This window comes from Ammospiza nelsoni, chromosome 2, assembly GCF_027579445.1.
Source record: "Ammospiza nelsoni isolate bAmmNel1 chromosome 2, bAmmNel1.pri, whole genome shotgun sequence".
Classification (NCBI taxonomy): domain Eukaryota; kingdom Metazoa; phylum Chordata; class Aves; order Passeriformes; family Passerellidae; genus Ammospiza; species Ammospiza nelsoni.
In genome coordinates this window covers 89052639-89071661 of record NC_080634.1, presented here as the reverse complement: position 1 = coordinate 89071661, position 19023 = coordinate 89052639, and the positions used below count along the sequence as shown (strand labels likewise).

The following is a 19023-nucleotide window of genomic DNA, read 5'->3' as shown; positions in this document are numbered from 1 at the left end:
GGTGTAATTTATTACTGAATTAACTACATGCATGTTACTTGAAGCAGAATCCATGTTTTTAATTCTGTGAGCACTCGTTTCACAACATGCAAGAATAGGATGGCAAAGTGAGCTGAGCACAATGTCAACTGTAATAAGGAAAAAAGGGTTGTCTGACATATTCAATGTTCATTAGCATCCTTCAGCACTCTCCAAATCTATTTGTTCTTGATCATTCACATTTTACCCATTCTTGATGGGTTTTGTTTCTAACTCCTTTGTGCTGTAAAAAGGATATTTGGAGGAGGTTTGTGACTTTCAGGACAGCAAAAGCTGTTAAACACACTGCATTATTTTTTCTTCTCACTCCTTCTCTTTTCTGCCCAATTCCCTTTGTAATAGTGATTTTTGGAGTCTGTGCAACCTAGAAACCCCTCCACTCAAGGAGCCATAGCTACTGCTGCCAGAGTGAGATTTACAAAGAGCTCCCATGTAACAAGCAGCAGCACATGAAACCAGCCAAGGAACAGATGCACGAGCTCAGGGGAGATGGGAGCATTTTCCACAGAGAAGTTTAATTCTGCTACTTTCTTTGTGTTTTGATCTATTTTGCTTCCATCATTGTTGTCAACATTGTAATCATTGCCAGCAAGATGAACTCTGCATAACAGTCCACTGTGTCAGGACCATACCTCGGCCCCAAATGACAACATTTATTTTAGGGTGTGTTTTAAAGGGCTGCAGGTGCCAAGGAAGAGCAGAGGTTGTTAGTTCTGTGTGGCACCAACAGCTAATTTTCATGTAGCCTTTCCATCTGCTGCAGGAAGCATTGAGGCCTCCATGACACTGAAGAAAGCCAGGATCTTTGGGAGCAAGCCTCAAGGGCAGATCAGTTCAATTAACTTTTCCTTTGTTTCTATTTCTGTTAGATTTTATAAATCAAATCAACACTGATAAAAGAAAAAGGAAAGGAAAGGAAAGGAAAGGAAAGGAAAGGAAAGGAAAGGAAAGGAAAGGAAAGGAAAGGAAAGGAAAGGAAAGGAAAGGAAAGGAAAGGAAAGGAAAGGAAAGGAAAGGAAAGGAAAGGAAAGGAAAGGAAAGGAAAGGAAGAAAAGAAAAGAGAAAAAACAAAAAGGAAAAAGAGAAAAGCAAACAGAAAAGCTGTTACATCCTGTTCTTTTCTAACTATGCCATTAAAATTGTGGTATTGTGGATGAGCTGTAAAATCATGAATCTACAATATTCTTATAGTACTATAATGAAATGCACTGTTTTCTGGCTGATAGAGAGTCAGAATAAAGATGTTTTATTTTTTTATTTTCTCTTTTCTGACTTTTTGGGTGTACTAAAGTCTAACAGGAAGATTTTTCTGGACTCTCTGTAGCTTTGTGCTTCAGTTTTGGACAGCTGGCTGGAAAAACTCTAATTTGATGCAGTATATAGGATCCAAGGATCGGTGTTTTGACTGTAGCGTAAAAAATTAGGTAATAAGAGGTATTTAAATCCATCAGTGAAAAGGGTAGTTAGGAAAAATACAGGTAGTGTACCTAGGTGGATCATATATGCACAAGGATGTGAAAGGCAGGCTTTGCATCTAGTAGATACTCTTGAGTTTGAAGATTAGTTGAGCAAAGTGTAAATTCAGATGATGCAGCATCATGTGACTCTTTGTGACATGTTGAGTATGTTTGAAGTATCTTCAAATATATTTTCAGCTTCAGCAGCTTATTCTGTAGGCATAAAGTCTTTACTTAATTTGTAAATTACTGTCTTCATTTATAAATTAGTATACTGTATGCATTTATTTTAATCAATCACTGCAGTTGTGAATGCCGGTCTGATTTCTGAATCAGCACTCAAAGATAAATGATAGATGGTTTGTTAAGCTCTCTCAGCTAGAGTTCATGATGCTTAATTTTCTTAAGTGATAATATTTCATGCCATAATACTGATCTTTTTTTATTCTTCTTTCTGCTTAGTGGAGTTTAACCTAATTACATATGGTCTCTCTAACAGTTGCAGTATGGAACCTTTCCTGAACTTTCATAAATCACCATTTTAACTTTTTCAGAAGAAACCTTACAAAAGGTCACCTGTCATCAAAGATATTCTAGCCACAAGTTGTAACACTTAACCCTGTCTCTAAGCTCTCTTAACTCAATTATGCCAATGCATCACTCAGCTCTCTTTGGGTTTGCAATAAAAGCAGTATTGGTCTAGGGCCATTTTTTGGATCCCTGGCAGCAAGACGCCATACATGTACTTACCTCATTCACAGCTGGATGGTTTCATTGTAACCCCTTGTGTCTCACTCCAACATTTCAACCTCATAAAAGCATAATGTCACTGAGGTTTGATGTAATTTATTCTGAAGATTGTGGGTTTTAAGTCTTCCACGTGCAGTTTAATAACAGCATTCTTGTCATCAGGCAAACTTTCCTCTCTCAATATTTTCATCTGCATTTTTTACATACAGAAACATATATAGACCCAAAATAAGCTGAAGATGTTTTTGAGAAGTATTAGAGGAAGAGAAAGAGAAGGGAAGAGGCAGAGAACAAGATAACTGGAGATTAATCACACCAAAACCAGGCATGCTTTTCCTGTGTTTTTTTCCAATTTTTGTTTGGACTGGCTCCAGAGAAGCCCTGTTCCTTGCCGCTCTTGTTGTTGTGTGTGTGCTCATGCATAAATTCAGGTCAAGTATGAAACCTCTTTTCTACATTCCTGGTAAGAATGTGTAATGTCCTTATCAACAGATAATAAGAAATCTGAACTAATTTAGCTCACGACCCTGGATTTTTTTCTTTTTTTCTGCCATTAGCAAAAATGTAGTGTTTGCTTAGTTGTTAATGTATTTGGTTCAGTAAATTAGAGCTGCTTGAAATTTCTACTAATCCTTTTCCATTCAGGGTTCCCTGTACTAAGTGACACTGAATAAAACAAAAACCACATGCACACACAGGTTTCTGAGATTTTCTGAATCAAATATAATTTAAGGAGGACAACATTTTAAAACAAGGTGTTGTGGTTTTGGGGTTTTTGTTTTTATTTTTTTTTGGTCAGTTGGTTGGTTTGTTGGGTTTTTGGGTTTTTTGTTTTTTTTTTTGTTTTGTTTTGTTTTGGTTTTGGGTTTTTTTGGTTGGTTTTTTATTTTTTTTTAATTACTGCGCCAAAAGCAGTAATGAATAAACAGTGTTTACTGAAAATATGCTTTGCTTGAACTTGGTCATTAAAGCATACAAGGGCTGAGGGGTTATTTTGTAATGAAAGAATGGACCAATATATAAGGATAAAAGTAGAAAAAAGTAGAAAAAAGGTTTTACACACAGCACAAAGATGTTTTTGAATGAATCAGTCTTTGCTATTTAATTTACATTTTGAGGGCTCATTAGGATGATGAATGACACTGCTGGAGAATAAAACATACTTCCTGAACAAAAGAAAATCTCTGTAGCCTAATAACATTTTATGCCAGCACTTACATTTGTCAGAAGTGGATGCTATTTATCCCTATGATTATTTAAAAATCATTTTTATTGTCCTTTGTGCTGTGTCCTCTTCTGGGAATTTTAATTCAGAGTTTGACACCTACTTATTAACTTCCATGAAGTATGGAGTACAAAGGCTTATACTATATAAATGATTCTAACCAGCCATGTTTATATTGCCTGGAGCTGTATACAAATTAGCTGAGTTTGGATTCATTTCTCCTAGAAATGGAAAAAAAAAAATTGGAGTTGTGTAACCTTTACCACCTCAGCAAAGTAAATGTGAGTTGAGCATGGCTGACCTGAGCTTACCAGGATACGGCAGTGAGTCAAAAGAACAAAGAGAAGTTTATGGCATTAATGCCATGAATTAGGAATCTCTGTGAGTTGAGAACACTCTATTTCATGTCTTCTCCTTCCTCATCTGGAAGGATGAGGGTGAAATAGGAATGCTAATGTTTGAAACTTCAATCCCATCCACTCCTTAATCAGTAAATAATTACTTGCTGTCTTTTCCTCAGTACTTATATATGCCTATATTCTGGAGTCAAAGATATGCAAATATCAGAAAACAGACTATCTCTGGAAAAATGTCAAAATATTTTGGTAATTTAAACACTATTATAATAATTGTATTTTTATGGTTTGTCTCAGAAGACACACTGCTTTTGTATCAACTATTACATTTTAGACCCTTAAGGAGTGTAAACCATCCTTTCACCAACATTCCCTCTTCCACTGTCCCTGTAGTAGATCTTCTCAGCAGCAGTGATATCCAGCCTTAAGAGTGAAACAAGTCAAAGATTTGGTTTGCCTTGCTGGGGGAGTGCACTTGTTACTCAGTTAACTTTTTAACTTTTTGTGAGAGCATATAAACCAGATTTGTTTGGTCATTATGATAGGATGTGGGAATGTTTGATCTTGTTTTCCTTCCCCTTTCCAAAGCCATCCTCTATGCCTTTCAAGAAGTCTAGCTAAAGCAAGTATGAGTGTGCAAGAAAAAGTATTTTCTTATATCTAATTCTACAGCATTTCATATTGATTTTTGAGGCGGTGCTAATTATCTGAAACATTAGATCCCAAATTTAGCTATCATTTTTATTTCTGAAGAAATTGCTCATCAGCCTCCAATATACTCCATAAATTTTCCCTGTTGCATATTTTGTGGGCAAATAAATTATGGGAACATTTTGTAACACCATGTACAAGTGTTACATGACTCTGTGCAGGTAATGGGTGAGCAGACAGAAACATTTGGCTACTTTTCATCCCCAAATGTGGTAGAGGCATTTCTGGGCATCAGTGCAGGCTGCTGTTTGGAGAGCTCCCATGGAGTTATTGCAAACCTCTTCCCCTTGGCTGGACCCAGCTGCTATGAGTGGAAGCCCTGGGAATGCTGCTCCAGTACGCACTGTGCCTTGGCTTCCCTCTTGTGAAGGACTGAGCCTGAGAAGGCTTTGATGTCTGCAGGCTTAATTTTGAAAAGCTGAGATCTTGTGGACAGACCTTATGTTTGATTTCAGAATACCCATTGTAGATTTTTGAGAGTGAGTGTGCATGTGTGTGTATTAGAGTTTGTTAGGACTTCTCTTGTTTCACTTGGTACTGTAATTTTCAGAGGGAGTTCCATCCTGCCTACCTAAAATGCTTCCAACCCTTTATGCTGCACAATGTATTCTTTGTTATCCTTCCTAAAAATATACTGTATTTCCCATATAGAACTGTAGCTATATCTTGTATTTAAAGTTATATATACACCAATACTTATCTAGATTGTGAAGTGCTATACAAGCTTTCATGGTAATGTGCTTGCATGCAAAGTACAGATTATTTCAGACTATTTTCAGTCGAGACGTCTGTTTAACATTTTTGTTGGTGACATGGGCAGTAGGATTGACTGTACCCTCAGCAAGTTTGCTGACAACACCAAGCTGGGCGCTGGTAGCAGTGTGCTGAAGGGAAGGGATACCATCGAAAAGGACCTTGACAGGCTTGAGAGGTGGGCCTGTTCAAACTTGGCTCATGGCAATCCCAAGCACAACTACAGGTGAAGGGATGAATGGATTGACAGCAGCCCTGAGGAGAAGGACTTGGGGACGCTGGCTGGCAAGAATTTCAATGTGACCCAGCAATGTGAGCTTGCAGCCCGGAAAGAAAATTGTATCCTGGGCTGCATCCAAAGCAGTGTGTCCAGCAGAGCAAGGGAGGGGATTCTGCTCCTCTGCTCCACCCTGGTGAGACCCCACCTGGAACCAGCATCCAGCTCGGGGGTCCCAGCACAGGAAGCACACAGGCCTGTTGGAGCAAGTCCAGAGCATCAGAGGGCTGGCTGTGACTCTTGGATTTAATCTTTTCCTTCTGAACAAACAGCAGGATATACCACTTCCAAAAGTTACATCTCTTGTGTTGGTAGCTTTGATTGAGCTCTGAACCCTAGTGAGACACAATGGTTGATTTTTGGTAGGTTCACACAGCAGTGTCTGCCATGGTTAGTCCTTGTAGAAGCTGAGACGTCTGATGCACGGGTGGACACCGATTAAGAGTTTCTGTCTCTGCTCTAGAGATCCATCAACCATTTACGCAAATTGCCAAAATCAGTGCTAGTTTATTTTCATATGCTAGACAGTAAACTGTAGCAATTCAGCAGCTGCTATGCAAGCAGGAACCTCTGAGACAGTGTTGGTACAGAGAGATAAGAATGAAAATGTAAGCTTGGCTTCTGTCTCATTTTTGCTGTTATTTTCTTCTTTAGCTTAGAGGTACAGTTATTCTGGGTAGCAAATGAACCAATATCACACCTTTTCAAAGGCAGTGGTTTGGTTTTGCAATTATTTTCTAGGAATGAGCAATCCCATTGTATCTTGAATTTATATTTAGGTGCTGTCAACAAGGCATCTGGGGCAGTGAGGGAGGGGTAGCAGAGCCCGAGACCCATGTGGGTGATCTGTGCAGACAGGCTGCTGTGTCTAAACAGTCCCCATGGATAAAGTGATGCAGGTATTCATCCCATAACTGTTGGCTGTTTTTCCGACTGCAGGTGTTTAAAATCCCATTGTGCTTCTAGCATAAATGTATATAAAATTTATACTAGGCAGGAGCTGCTCTTAAATGGGGATTTTCCCAGTAACCCTCAAAGGCAGAGGCAGCTGCCTCTTGAACCAGCTGATTCTTGACTGTAAGATCTGTGCCTTCACCTGCGCAGAAATAGTTAAAAGTCTTTGCCTGCAACCCTTATTAGAGGATCTTGTTTCATAGTTGTATTTTTCCAGCAGAAAAAGAATCAGAAAAAGAGAGGGTTTTGCCAAGAACATTTTATTCTGTTCCTCACAAAACACCTGTTGCTGCAAATGGTGCAGGACAATCTGTGTTTTGGAGTTGCTTCCCCATCTTCTCCCTGCCCTAATATCTAACTGGGCTACAAGGGACTTGGAGTGGCATCTGCACACAAAACATTCTGGAAGTGCTACTGGAAGTATGGCTGGGGAGAGGGAAACAGAGCTTAAGGAAACCTTTAGAATATATGTATCCTTTTGCATTTTAATTTTTCTCTGGTGTTATTGCCTGATGTCCTTACGTGACAATATGGGCACACAAAAATCAGGTCCCAAGTGTAGTTTTGCCTTTCCCTCCTCTCCAACAAGAACCAGGACCTGAAACTCCAAACCCTTCATCAAATAGTTAATTCTCAGGAGAATGAGCCCCTCATCATTCCCTTCATAAACAAACAAATAAATAAAAGATACAAGGATCACATCTGTTTAATACACACTCTCTAAAAAAAAAGAGTGCAGACTAAACATAGTAATCTGATGATTACAAATTATTCAGTCCTATAAACAAAGCATGACAATTGATGACAATGTGGTATCATCTATCATAAATGCAGAGCATCCTCTCTCATACATAACAAATAATTTGGAGTATTTCAAAGCCATAACAAATATATTTAATGTAGTTCACTGTAAAACAATGTGTGTTTCTCTGTTTCTAATGCTATATTCAAAAGCCAGCCAAGAGCTTTTTGTGTTTTATTCATTATATTCATTTATGCTGCCAATTCTACTTACTATTCTAGTATTCTGATTTGAAAAATCAAAATTTAATGTATTTCAAGCAATACTTAATGCATGCATGTCTTCAAATTATAGGAGATGGTTTATAAAGTAAAGGATGAGACCATAATATAATTCCTGGGTTTCAGATAGATTTTTATATTGCTAGTTAAAGTATTGATCACAACCCTTACATTCTATTGGTAGCTTTTTATGTGAAGCAAATCAGCTGCCATTGTTACCAAAGCTGAAAATCTCCCTGAGTAACCCATGATAGATTTATTACATAGGAAGCTTTGATCCTCAGGAGTCGACTAAGATATTCAAAGTTCTTATAAAGGTGTCTTAGAGACTGTGATACAAATTCAGATGTCTGCTGTCAAACGACTCCTATTCAACAAACCCCTATGAGCCACCTTTGAAAGTGAAGCAGCAAGATGACACCATTCATAGCCTGGCTTTTGGAGAGATCTTTGTGCTCCCCTGCCTTTCCTACCTGACAACTCGTTCCAGCCCCTATCAAAGTTGCATAACAGAATTTGTAAAAAGCTCCACAGAAGGGTTTAATGTGTTGAGAACAAATAACTTCTTTGTTGATATCCACTGCCAGATCAAAGTGACTGAGGGTAATAGGCCCAGAACTGCATTACCTTCAGTTACACCGGGGAACAAAAGAATAAAATAAAACAGCAAAGGGCGGCAGAGAACAATAAAAAAGGGAAAATACTAACAAGTTTAAAGGATTAAACGCCCTGAAACATGAATAAAAGCCACAGCAATAAATTCATCAAGATCATATAACAAAAGGGAAGCATGTGGCTTCTCAGCTGAAAGGCTTTCCAAGTGCACTCCTGTTTTCTGTATGTGTTGTTATAATTCAGGGTGCCACAAGACCTGCCATTCTCAACAGGGACAGAGAGCTGGCTCTGCTGCTCAAAAATGCAGATTTGTTGTACTTGACCTAGATGGAAATGTCTGTAAGCAGTATTAGGGATTTTCTCTCCATTTAGCTTCCATTTAAAATTAAATGGGGCTACACTGAACATTTCTTTCTCCAGAGACCAAATAACCTGTTTTTAAGTGGAGGATTATTAAAAAAAAAAATCCTAAAGGCTTTTTTTGAAGCTTTCCAGTGAAAGTTTTGGAAATCAACCCAAACCAAACCTAAGGGCAACATAACCTTTCTGTGAAAACTCACAAACACCTTAAAGACATGGTGGTCCACTAGCTGTGTGGGAGGGCTCAATGCCAGCAGGTGGGAAATGTGTGCTTACTGGAAGGACAAATGTGCTTTTCCAGACAGAAAATCTGGGAAAGCTGAGACGAGTTTTTCTTTCTAAATTCTTTCTGTATTTCACTGTTACTTGTAACAGTGACGGCAAAAAGAAAATCAGAAAGCATTGTGACATTCAGATGCAATATCTTCTCTAAAAGTGGATACCTTGAGAGAATATGAAAAGGAAATGCCAAAAGAAAAAGAACTATGATCATTTAAAGCAAACCTTTTGTCCTCCAAGACTGAAGGACCAGTGTGACTTCCATCAAAAAATGTTAACAAGTACAATACAGTTACTTGGGAACTACCAGTAGCTCTCCCCCAAACCTGGGACATCATTTATTCTCCTGCTCCTGGTCTTTGTGATTGCCCAAATGGTAGGGTGCTCTCATGGTGCCCACAGGAAAGCAGGGACTAGTGCTGGGAAGCTGCCATTCCCTGGGATGGATGGTTTTACAGGTGTGGAGATATCTTCACTCTGGGGGTAAGGGAGCATGAGACAGTGCCTGGCTCCTGCCTAGCTCCCAGAAAAGAGGACTGATATGGGCTTGCAGTCAATCAGTGGTCATTTTTTTTTTTTTCAGTGGGATATAGGAAAGAAGGGGCAGGAAAAATAAGGAAGGTATTTCTCTATTCTGCAACTTTATAGATGTGCTGAATTTATTGGTTCCCATATTAAGGCTATTGTTGATAACATTTGACACTTGTTTGGTTACTTTGGGCATTTCCAGGAAACTTCTAGAGTTCTTTTGTGTGGCATGTACACACATACATGCATGTGTATGTATACATTGGTATATATATTTGTACCTTGATGTATATGTGGTGTCATGTACATTCCTAGCTGGAAGGAACTTACATCTAAGTTCCTGCATCTAAGTGAGCTCTAAGACATCCAGCCCTGACATTTTAGTTGAAATTTTACACTATTAACTGCAATATGTTTAGAAAACAGGTTTCAGTAGGTTTGCAGTGAATGTGTTCCCATCAGTCTGTCAGTGACCACAGTATGCCTGGATTTTTCTTTTGACTTTCAGGAATCCTGAAAGCACAATAAAACTCTGCCAAGGTTTTCACTGTAGCTTGAAGAATTGTGCTATTTATCAGCCTCCATGTGGGTTTTAAGAGAATCCACCTGATCTGACCAGAGGTATCAATGGATTGATTTGAAGATGCAGATGGATACAATTGTTTTTTTTAATTGATAATGCTTTGGGTTTTCAATAGCAAATTATAACCCTCTTGGGCATTTGCCCAAGGTGTCCAGGTCATAATTACTATGATCAGAATATGGCTTTTGTGTTCTTTCCAATGAGGCTGAGCTATCATTGTCAAAACCATGTAAGGCTCTCTTCCTTACACATAATAGATAATTTTTTTCAAACTCATTTCTGATCCATCTATTCTGTGAAGCAGTTGTATTCTGTGCAAATCAGGGAAAGCAGTGCAATATAAGTGTTCTAAATCACTGGAAAGCCAAGGCAAGGCAGTATCACCTATGCCCAGACAAGGTAGGAAAATGGTCTAGTTCTGGATTTGCAGATAGGTTATTTGACTCTGCTGTCTTATCACCAGCTGCTCACTGGTCAGACTGGCTCAGTCAAGGGTTCTTGATGCTTGTTGCCCTCACAGTATCAGTTACAGTGAAAGGCTGAGGTTTCTTTTCCTGGGGAGGAGACACTGTCAAAGCCAAAACTGTCAGATGTTGGTGACATCCTTAGACTAGCAAAAGCCGTTAGCAGAAAGCCTCTGGTCTCCAAATCATGGGGTTTTTTACCTGTTGAGTTTAGATCAGTCTCAGTCTCTAAAACTGAGAAGGCTGCTCTCAGCATTAGGGATTAGTGAGAGGTTGTTTCTCCCCAGGAAAGTTTTTTCATCTCTGTGTGTTGTAGGAAATAATCCAGTGTTACCTTCTGGAGCTACAGGCTGCTACTCAGTGTTTTGGGCTTCTGGCTGCTGCTTGAAGATCTTGTTATCCCCTTTTAGCCCACTGTGAAAGCCTTTGGTCTTAATCTTTGAAGGAGGTATTGGGTAGAGTAACATCCTTGTTACCCATCATGACAGAAAACACCCTTGTGTCATTTGTCCTGTCCTCAGCTTTGTTAACAGGATACTCATCCAGATTTTTGGTAGCATTTCAATGTTAGTATCTTTCCTTTGGACTTTGTAGAGATGTTGTTTGGATCATAAGTTTTATTAATATTGAATTTCTCGTGCGAGGTTCTGGTTTTTTTCTTGTTGCCTCCACCACTACCCAAAGGGTGGATTTTTCCCCCCAATGTTTCCTAAATGGATGTAAATAGGCTTTAAGAAACACCTTGTAGATGTTACTCTTTCCATCAGCACTCATGTGCAAGGGCATTCTTCCATTGGGGGCCTTTTGTGGGAAAGGTTTCTCCAGAGCTGTGTACTGCAAAACCTTCAATCTGTAAGGGATTTAACCCTTTCTGTGCAACAGTTTGTAATCACATAACCTTTAGCTCAGTGGGAATGAATACCAATTATCATTTATAAACAGTTCCTCTCAGTATGCGCCTATTTATGGCATCTTTTATAGCTTGCTAATTACAAGCACACAAAACAGAAATGTTTGGAGTTAAATAATGTAAACAGGGATGTAATTGATTTTCATGTTGAATAGTTTTTATTGATTTATCGTTAATTAACACTTTTAAAGGATCTCTTGGCAAAGTAATCCATTTAATTTATTCAGTGTTATACTAGCTGATGCTAAATTCATGTTAAAATTCACAAAAATATCAACAGTTCCACAATACCTGTTTTTCCAACTGTTGCCATTATGCAGATGTTACATATCCTCCCCAAACAAGCACAGACACTATATTAAATGCAATCAATCAGGCTCAGTCCAGGTCCTAGGCAACAAATGTCCACATCACTAAAAACAGCACATTCCAGTTGACACTAATTGGCCATCTATGCAGCAAGGAGGACAGGTATCTGTGGGGGAGAAGAGCTGCTCTCTGTTGGTCTCAGGGCAGGGTCCTTGGGTGGGCTGTTGAAGGACTGCATGGGCTCAGGGAAGAGGATTTCATGCTTCAAAACCAAGACTCTGGTGTCCATAATGGAAACTTTCTGACAAATACATCACTGTGTAAAGCAGCAGTCACTTGACAAGTTTTGGGCATGCATATAGTACCGCAGAAAATGTAGCATGCTGAAGACTTTTCCAAAGGTCCCCAATGGCTTTTTCCAGTTTTTTTCTGTGGGAAGCAGGGACTGTGGAATCCATTCAGGGGGGTTTTCACAGCATTTTCGTATAGGTTAGATACCTTCCTCTCCTGCTGACTTTTCTGAAAGCACAGGTGACTTACTAGCACTTCCCCAGGATCAAGCATCTATCAAGGAGTAAAATTGCAAGGTGCAATCTTCATTATCACCAGCCCATTATATTTTTCAAATGGGTAGTAAGAGAGTGTAATCACAACAGGCCCTGTTTTTTCATTAGTGAAGAAAAACATTAATATACTGTGACATGGTATTGATTTGATGCAATCAATCTTTCCCAATAACAATAAAACCTTTATATTTTATTAATAGAACAATGCAGTTCGTCTCCATTACAGCTCCACTTTATTGTTCTGGGTCACAGTGTAATTCTGGCATGTTTGGAATTTTATTTTTATTAATATAATGTAAAAGCCTGTAAAATCACTCTGCTGATCTGTCAGAAGGTTTCATTTGAGGCTACCAAGCATCCTTTACTAGATGAAATGTTACCAGTGCAGCTCCAGTCATTGATTGTTCAATGACCCTTAGGGGTGGAGAGAGTGGGGAGGGTTAAGAAGAATTCTTGGCCTTTAATTGTCTTGATTTTATTTGTGGTGTGGACACTGAGACTTGGACTCTGACCATGTCATCAGTTTGAAGATCTCAGCACATGGCCAGATCCAGCCCCTCCAAATACCCTCCCAGCTGGGCTGTAGAGCCTGAGCTCTGCTGTGGCTCCCAGCAGCCATCCAGATGGCAGCCCTTCAGCATCATTTCACTTCCTCATCCTGGCTTCCCAACATTTACTGCAGGCCAGGCACTGCATGGACAGGAGATGATGTCTCAAGCTCTGGGACAGGCCATGGGCACATAGTGGAGGAGTTATGCTCTTCATATCATTTCCTTGCTCTTTTAAAAATAATACAATATGGTGAATGGCTTTACTTACACATCCACAGTACATCCATCTTCACCTGGACTCAGATCTGCCACAAGACCAGCACAGCCTTGTGATACTCTGGGTTATGGCTCTGTGAACTCCACTCCAGTCTTTCTTCTGGAAGGTCTTGCTCTCCAAAAGCTGCTGTTCTGCCTCAGTTGTGGGGGAGCTGCTGAGCACACTGCTCTGTCATTCATCAAGGGCCCAATGGGCTCTTGCTTCTCTTTCCTAGTGTGCATGGCAAGTCTGTTGGATCATTTGGCATTTCTCTCTCTCTACAGATACTTTTGATTCATCTCCTTTAATTAGCCAGAACATATTCCTGGTCCTGGTACAAGACTAGGGCATCATGATATTTCAGTTGCAGTGAGGCCCCCAATTAGTACAGATACTTTCATTAAAGCAAAGCTAGATGACTTCTATCACTTGATCTTTTTTGTTTTTCTTGAAATAAAATCTTTTTAAAAGCTACTCCTCTTCCCTTTTGAACCAAGAACAGTGTTGCAAGATCCCTTGGTAGGAAAAATAATCCCCATAAAAATATGACTGGTCCATTTCAAAAGAGATGGGTTTATTAAAGGTAACAGTTTATTAACAGTGACTGTGAAATAGAGGGATTTAATGACTTTAATTAGTGCAACACTTTCTGGCACAGACCTTAAAGAGAATTTAGCTCCTCTTTCCCATCTCCCTCCTGCACTTCTCTGTGTCTAAAGAAGTGTCAGCAATTCCTCATAGTAAAAGTGAAACAGCTCCCACTCACAGCAATGCCAAGCACAGGAGAAAACTCCTGCACCAACAGACCATGGCCACTGGCACTCCAATTAGTGGTAAGGCATAGCAGGAGTGCAGAGTAAAGCTTTCAAATATCAGGAACAGAAAATCAAGCTTCCTGAGCTGCCTCTTTATTTCCTTGGTGTAACCTTACACAGCTCAGCCCTGCTTGCCTGCCTCCTCAGGGACAGATTAGGAGTCTTCTTCACAGAAGGCACAAGCATTATTAATGGCACCCAGTGAAATGAGGGTGACTGCAGTGTGCCATGGCTCCCTGAAGTCTATCCCTCCAAAGGTAGATGGAAATATTGCTGGTAGGTCTCATGTCACCCATCAAGATCAAAATGCCATCATTGTTAGAGAGGGAGAAAGAAAAAAGAAAAATACCATTTTTAATTCTGTCCTGATTTTTCCTGCTCAGTCCTTTTTCTATGGGATATCCCAGATTATCAGAATTGAAAATGTCTACACCCATGTTGATTTTGGCCAAACCCATTTTCATTCTTTTTTGAAGAAAATGCTTTCTTAAAGTAAAAAAAATTCCAAAATTTGGAGAGAAACATTTGATATTTTGGTTTAATGCCTTCTTAATTTAGGCCATATCTTATTCTATGATTACAGATTATATTTCTTAAAATTTGTCATTTGAGTATTTTGACCTGATCAAATTTTTATTTCTCAACTGAATTGAAGAATGATTTGTAAAATTTCATTTTTAAGGTAATGATGTGACACAATTGCATTTTGTATGGAAGCATAGCCAAAGGGGTAAAATCAACAAGTAACCTGCCCCCAGGTCCCCATTCAGAATGAAAACATTACAAAAATTGGATATTTCCTGAGGGGCAAAAAGGTAAATTTTTGACTAGGTTCATCTTTTTAGATCTTAAATCTTTTTACCAGGCCATCTTTCCTGATATTCAAAGTCCTTCCTTTTCTCTTCAAGAGCCATGTGGGTTCAGCACAACCACTCCATAAAGAGCATTTTGGAGGATGTAACATATGTAAGGAAAGCAGTAACAACTTAAGCCCTGCATGTCTAAAAGCCTTTCCTGGACATCTGCAAATGGCACTTCCCCAAAATTCCTTTCCACAGCCTGGCTATATTTCTGCAGAATCCCCAGAAATCACATCTCAGATCTCAGGCACAAAACCCTGTTAAACTCCGGCAAATTCAGCAACTTGAATGTGTTAAGATCTCTTTAGAGAAATGATTGAAGGGAAAGTTTGAGAGTAATGGTTCTCCTGAACCTAAGAGGCAGAAGCCATACTTATGGATAAGTAAAAAGATAAGGAGTTTACTTCTTTGTAGTGGATATTCCTTTCTAGCAAATGGATTGCGTAGAAAATGTTGCATGTGCATGTGTCTCTGTGTGTGTGTGTGTGTGTGTGTGTGTGTGTGCCTGGCAAAGAAGCATTTCTAATATGCTTTCAGATTAAGGTCCATCAAAGTGGGATTTCCCCCCCCCCCCTTTTTTCCTATTTTGTTTCATCGTGGATTTTGGTTATTGCCTGCCAGCATTCCGTGCCTGAATCTTCCCTTCAGGCCCCAGTGAAATCCTGCAGCCCCATGGTGAGCAGTGCTGTGCTGCGCCTGAGCAGCGTGGGGCGGACATGGGGTGGCCACTGTCATGCTGCTGGCTGCAGGTGACACAACCAGCCTGGCTCCCACTGAGGGGAAGAGGATGAGTGTGTACCTCAGGCTTCTGGAGGTCGTCCTCACGCCTAATTGATACCAGAGACAAAAATCCGATAGCTTCTGGACGCTTTGTAAAAACACCAAGCACAGTCCAAATAATGACAGCACCAAAAGCTTGCATCATAAAAATCTCTTGGGCTAAAATGGATATAGATACTTGCAGAAGATTTTTGTTTCTTTCCTCAACATAAAGATTTAAAGGAGGGAGAAGTGTCACAATATAGGCAATTCCTTTCAGAGAGGTTTCTTTACATATCTCCATGTGAAAGCTCTCGGTAAAGGAAGAAAAAATAATGCTCTGAAACAAAATTTGTACAGAGGTAGCTTTTTTTATGAAATGACATCCCGTTTCCCAAGAATTCTATGTAGCCTTTAGTCAGTCTTGTTTCTTACAGTTCTCTGTGCTTTGCATGGTAATTAGCTGCTCATGTTATCAGCAGCACGACGCTCCCGGCTATTTCTCGAGCAGCGCTGCCGCTATCCTGGGCGGCAGCTCCGCGCATCCCCCGCCAGCCCGCACGGCAGCCAACCCTGGGCGCAGAGCTTGGCACTCTGCAGGCTCTGCTCACCGAGGGACGAGGGCAATGGGCACAGCATCCCAGGGGAAAAAAGAGGCTGAGCCCTCTTTCCCTGACAGGTCCCCAAGACTTGCCGGTATTTCAATGATGGTCCACTGGAGGTTCAGTGAGGCAAGTTTGTTATGACAGATCGCAAAACAGAGAGGAAGACAAACGAGACGGGTTTATCAGTGTCAGACCAAACACAGGGGAGCAGCTCCTCAGCTTAGTTTGCAGCAGCAGCCTCAAAACCTTTATTCGGTTTTAATTTTAATTTTTAAAAATAATAATGAAAACATTTATTGCATGAATGTTCTGTGGAGGGACTGCTTTGCAGAGCCTGCCAGCAGTGCCGACATCAGCCGTACGCAGGGGCCGCGTCACCAACGCAAGAGCGCTCAGATGGGGAAGTCCACCCAAGCAAATAGCGTGTCAAGGGCTCTCTACAGCTAATGCAATCCCTTCTTTTAATTTACATTTCAAGAAACATGTGCCAGCTTTTGTTGCAGTTTTTTTTTCAAGTTAAACTGTGGCCATGAGGTTAAATTCAGTTTGCCAGATTCCATGGCAGCATGTGTTCCTCTGTAACGTCAGTAGATGTGTAGTGGATGGTCTAGAAAGTTTGATATCAACAGTAATGTTATGATGTTCATAAATACTAAAAAAAAAAATCAAATTTACATTTGGCAAGATGTGAAGAGGTGAAAAACAGAGAGGAAAGTGCAGACATTTTCTGAGGCAGTTTTCCCCAAATATTATATCAGTTTTACATATCTTGTCTTTGGTTTTGTGTTTCCGGCCTATTTTTCACCCTTTGAAATGGTGCATGATGATACTGAGAGGGAGATGTGAAAAGCTTTTACTTCCTGCCCAGAGAGATGATGGGCTAGAAAGAAAACCTGAAGTTTTAGTTTTGGGGTAGTAGAAGCAAAATTTCTTGCTGATGAGTACTTGCAGACTTTTTTCACTACACTTCTAGGGAAGTTATTTAATTTTGTAACAGACGCTTGTTCCTAATCCTAGTCTGAAATAGCCTGCTGCCAAATTCACATTCAGTATTTTTATCCTCACAGAGAAAGAGATCATCATTTTATCATATGTTCAATGTGCTCTATACAGCATAAGATCATATGGTCATCTCATCCCTTCTGTAAGATGGCAATAGACTCGAACAGACAACTTAAGGATGGCAGTGAATTTGCTGCTCTCTAAACAAGGCACTCATGATGAGGGCTTTGCATTCTCCACTGTTAGTGGGATAACAAGTGAACAAACTGGGGCTTGGGGAAGGAAGGGGAAGAAATAGATGGAAACCCACAGAGAAGAGAAAAATAGCAATTATCTAATATTAACTTTTAAATTATTAAATATACAGAGACTGTTGTGTCTCTCCATCTTGCTAGGTTCACTGGCAACATGAACACTTGCACTCCTGCTCCTGAGACAAGAATATCACAAATGGTGTTGTGCAGCTCCTCAGGGGCAGGTCTGAGGTCAGAACACAGCTATCTGCTCAGGGCAGCAGCTTCTCTTCAGCATCCATATATCAGATATGAGTAATTCTTCAAAGTCTGACTTCACCACATGTACCTTTACCTTTGAAATCAGTGGTGTAATTTGTAGGGAACTGTAAAGCTGATGGACTGTGTTTCATCAAGAAGAGTTGATTAATTTGCTTGTTGAGGGCCATATTCACCAAAGATTTTGCAGGAGTGCAGGCAATAAAACACTTAGGACTTTCTATGAATTGGCATGAAACAACAATCACAAAAATTCAAAACATAAGTTGTTCTTCTGTATATGCATGGCTGCTGTTCTCCTGACCTTGGTTACAGCTGGTGGGCTTTAAGCAGTTGAAGATCCAAATGTCCTTAGTCCCTCAGCTCAGACTGGGGAGTGGTGGTAAAAGTGTCCAGGACTTGCACAAATTGGTCAGTGCAATCATTTGGCTTTAGTAGGCATTTTTGAAAATGCCTCGTGATTTTTTCAGTGCACAAATACAGATGTAGTAGAGAAGTCTGTTTTCCAGATGAGAAGAGCTTCATTTGGAAAAATGAATTGCTTTGATATATCTCCAGGTACACACCTGAAAATTCAGAGCATCCAGGGGTTTTTTGAAAACAAGAGAAGACCAAGCTCACCTCTCTGCTAGCTCTTTGGGTACAGTAATTACCAGATGGATTTTTTTCTATCCCCCTTTCCCCACACAGGAAGATCTCAAACCCCTGCTTTGTGATTTAGTTCTGTTCTGCTAAAAGAAGAAAGCCTTTTTTTGGGGAATAGTCAGGGAGTGTAGTGTGGTGAAGGAAATCCCCAGACAGCTTGCTGGATGCAGCAGCCACCTGTATCTTGTGGAGAGTTGTAGGAGATGGGCACCCCCTCAGCATCAGCAACTCCATCCAAGTGTGCCCTCTCTTCCCAGGTGTGCCAGGCAGTGTGAGCAGACTGTGGCAGGGGGCAGGCAGGAGGGAAGGGATGTGTGTCTCCACTGCCTCGTCCTCATTGGCAGAAGTTTGTGTCCCAGTGAACACCCAGGCTGAGCATGCAGGTGAGGCACTGTCTGGATGGTCTCCAGCTGCCCTGCCAAATCTCTGATTTCCCCTCTGCAGAGTAGCTCTGGAGTGAGTCCTACTGCTTGGGAGAGTCGAATTCTTCTGTGCCCTCAGTCCCACAATGCAGGGGTGGCCTTAGAGTCGGCATTTTAGGAAATAGCTTCTCAGGACTGCTGTGCCCATGCTCAGTGTTGCTGCCTGCAGCTCTCCCCTCAGCATCACATCTACATCTGCCCTACACATCCTCAGCCTTTGCACAGTCTCACTGCAGAGCTCTGCTGCACAAAGGATGTGGAGAGATGTTATTTACTTAATAGAAATAAATGCACATTGGATCCATGTACATGCAATAACTTCTTTGCTTCTGCTTACTCATACACAGTAGAGTCCAAACTGCAAGAACAGCACCCAAAAGTGGTGTGAAAAAAAGTCTGTTGAATTTATAGAAATATGTTGCAATCATATGTAAACA

The 19023-nt window shown here is 40.4% G+C and overlaps 1 protein-coding gene across 1 annotated transcript in view; it reads left to right on the top strand.

Moving 5' to 3' along the window:
• Positions 1-19023, top strand: part of AFF3 (ALF transcription elongation factor 3) — a 266527-nt gene that overhangs the window by 80189 nt on the left and 167315 nt on the right. The gene's annotated exons all lie outside the window — the stretch shown is intronic.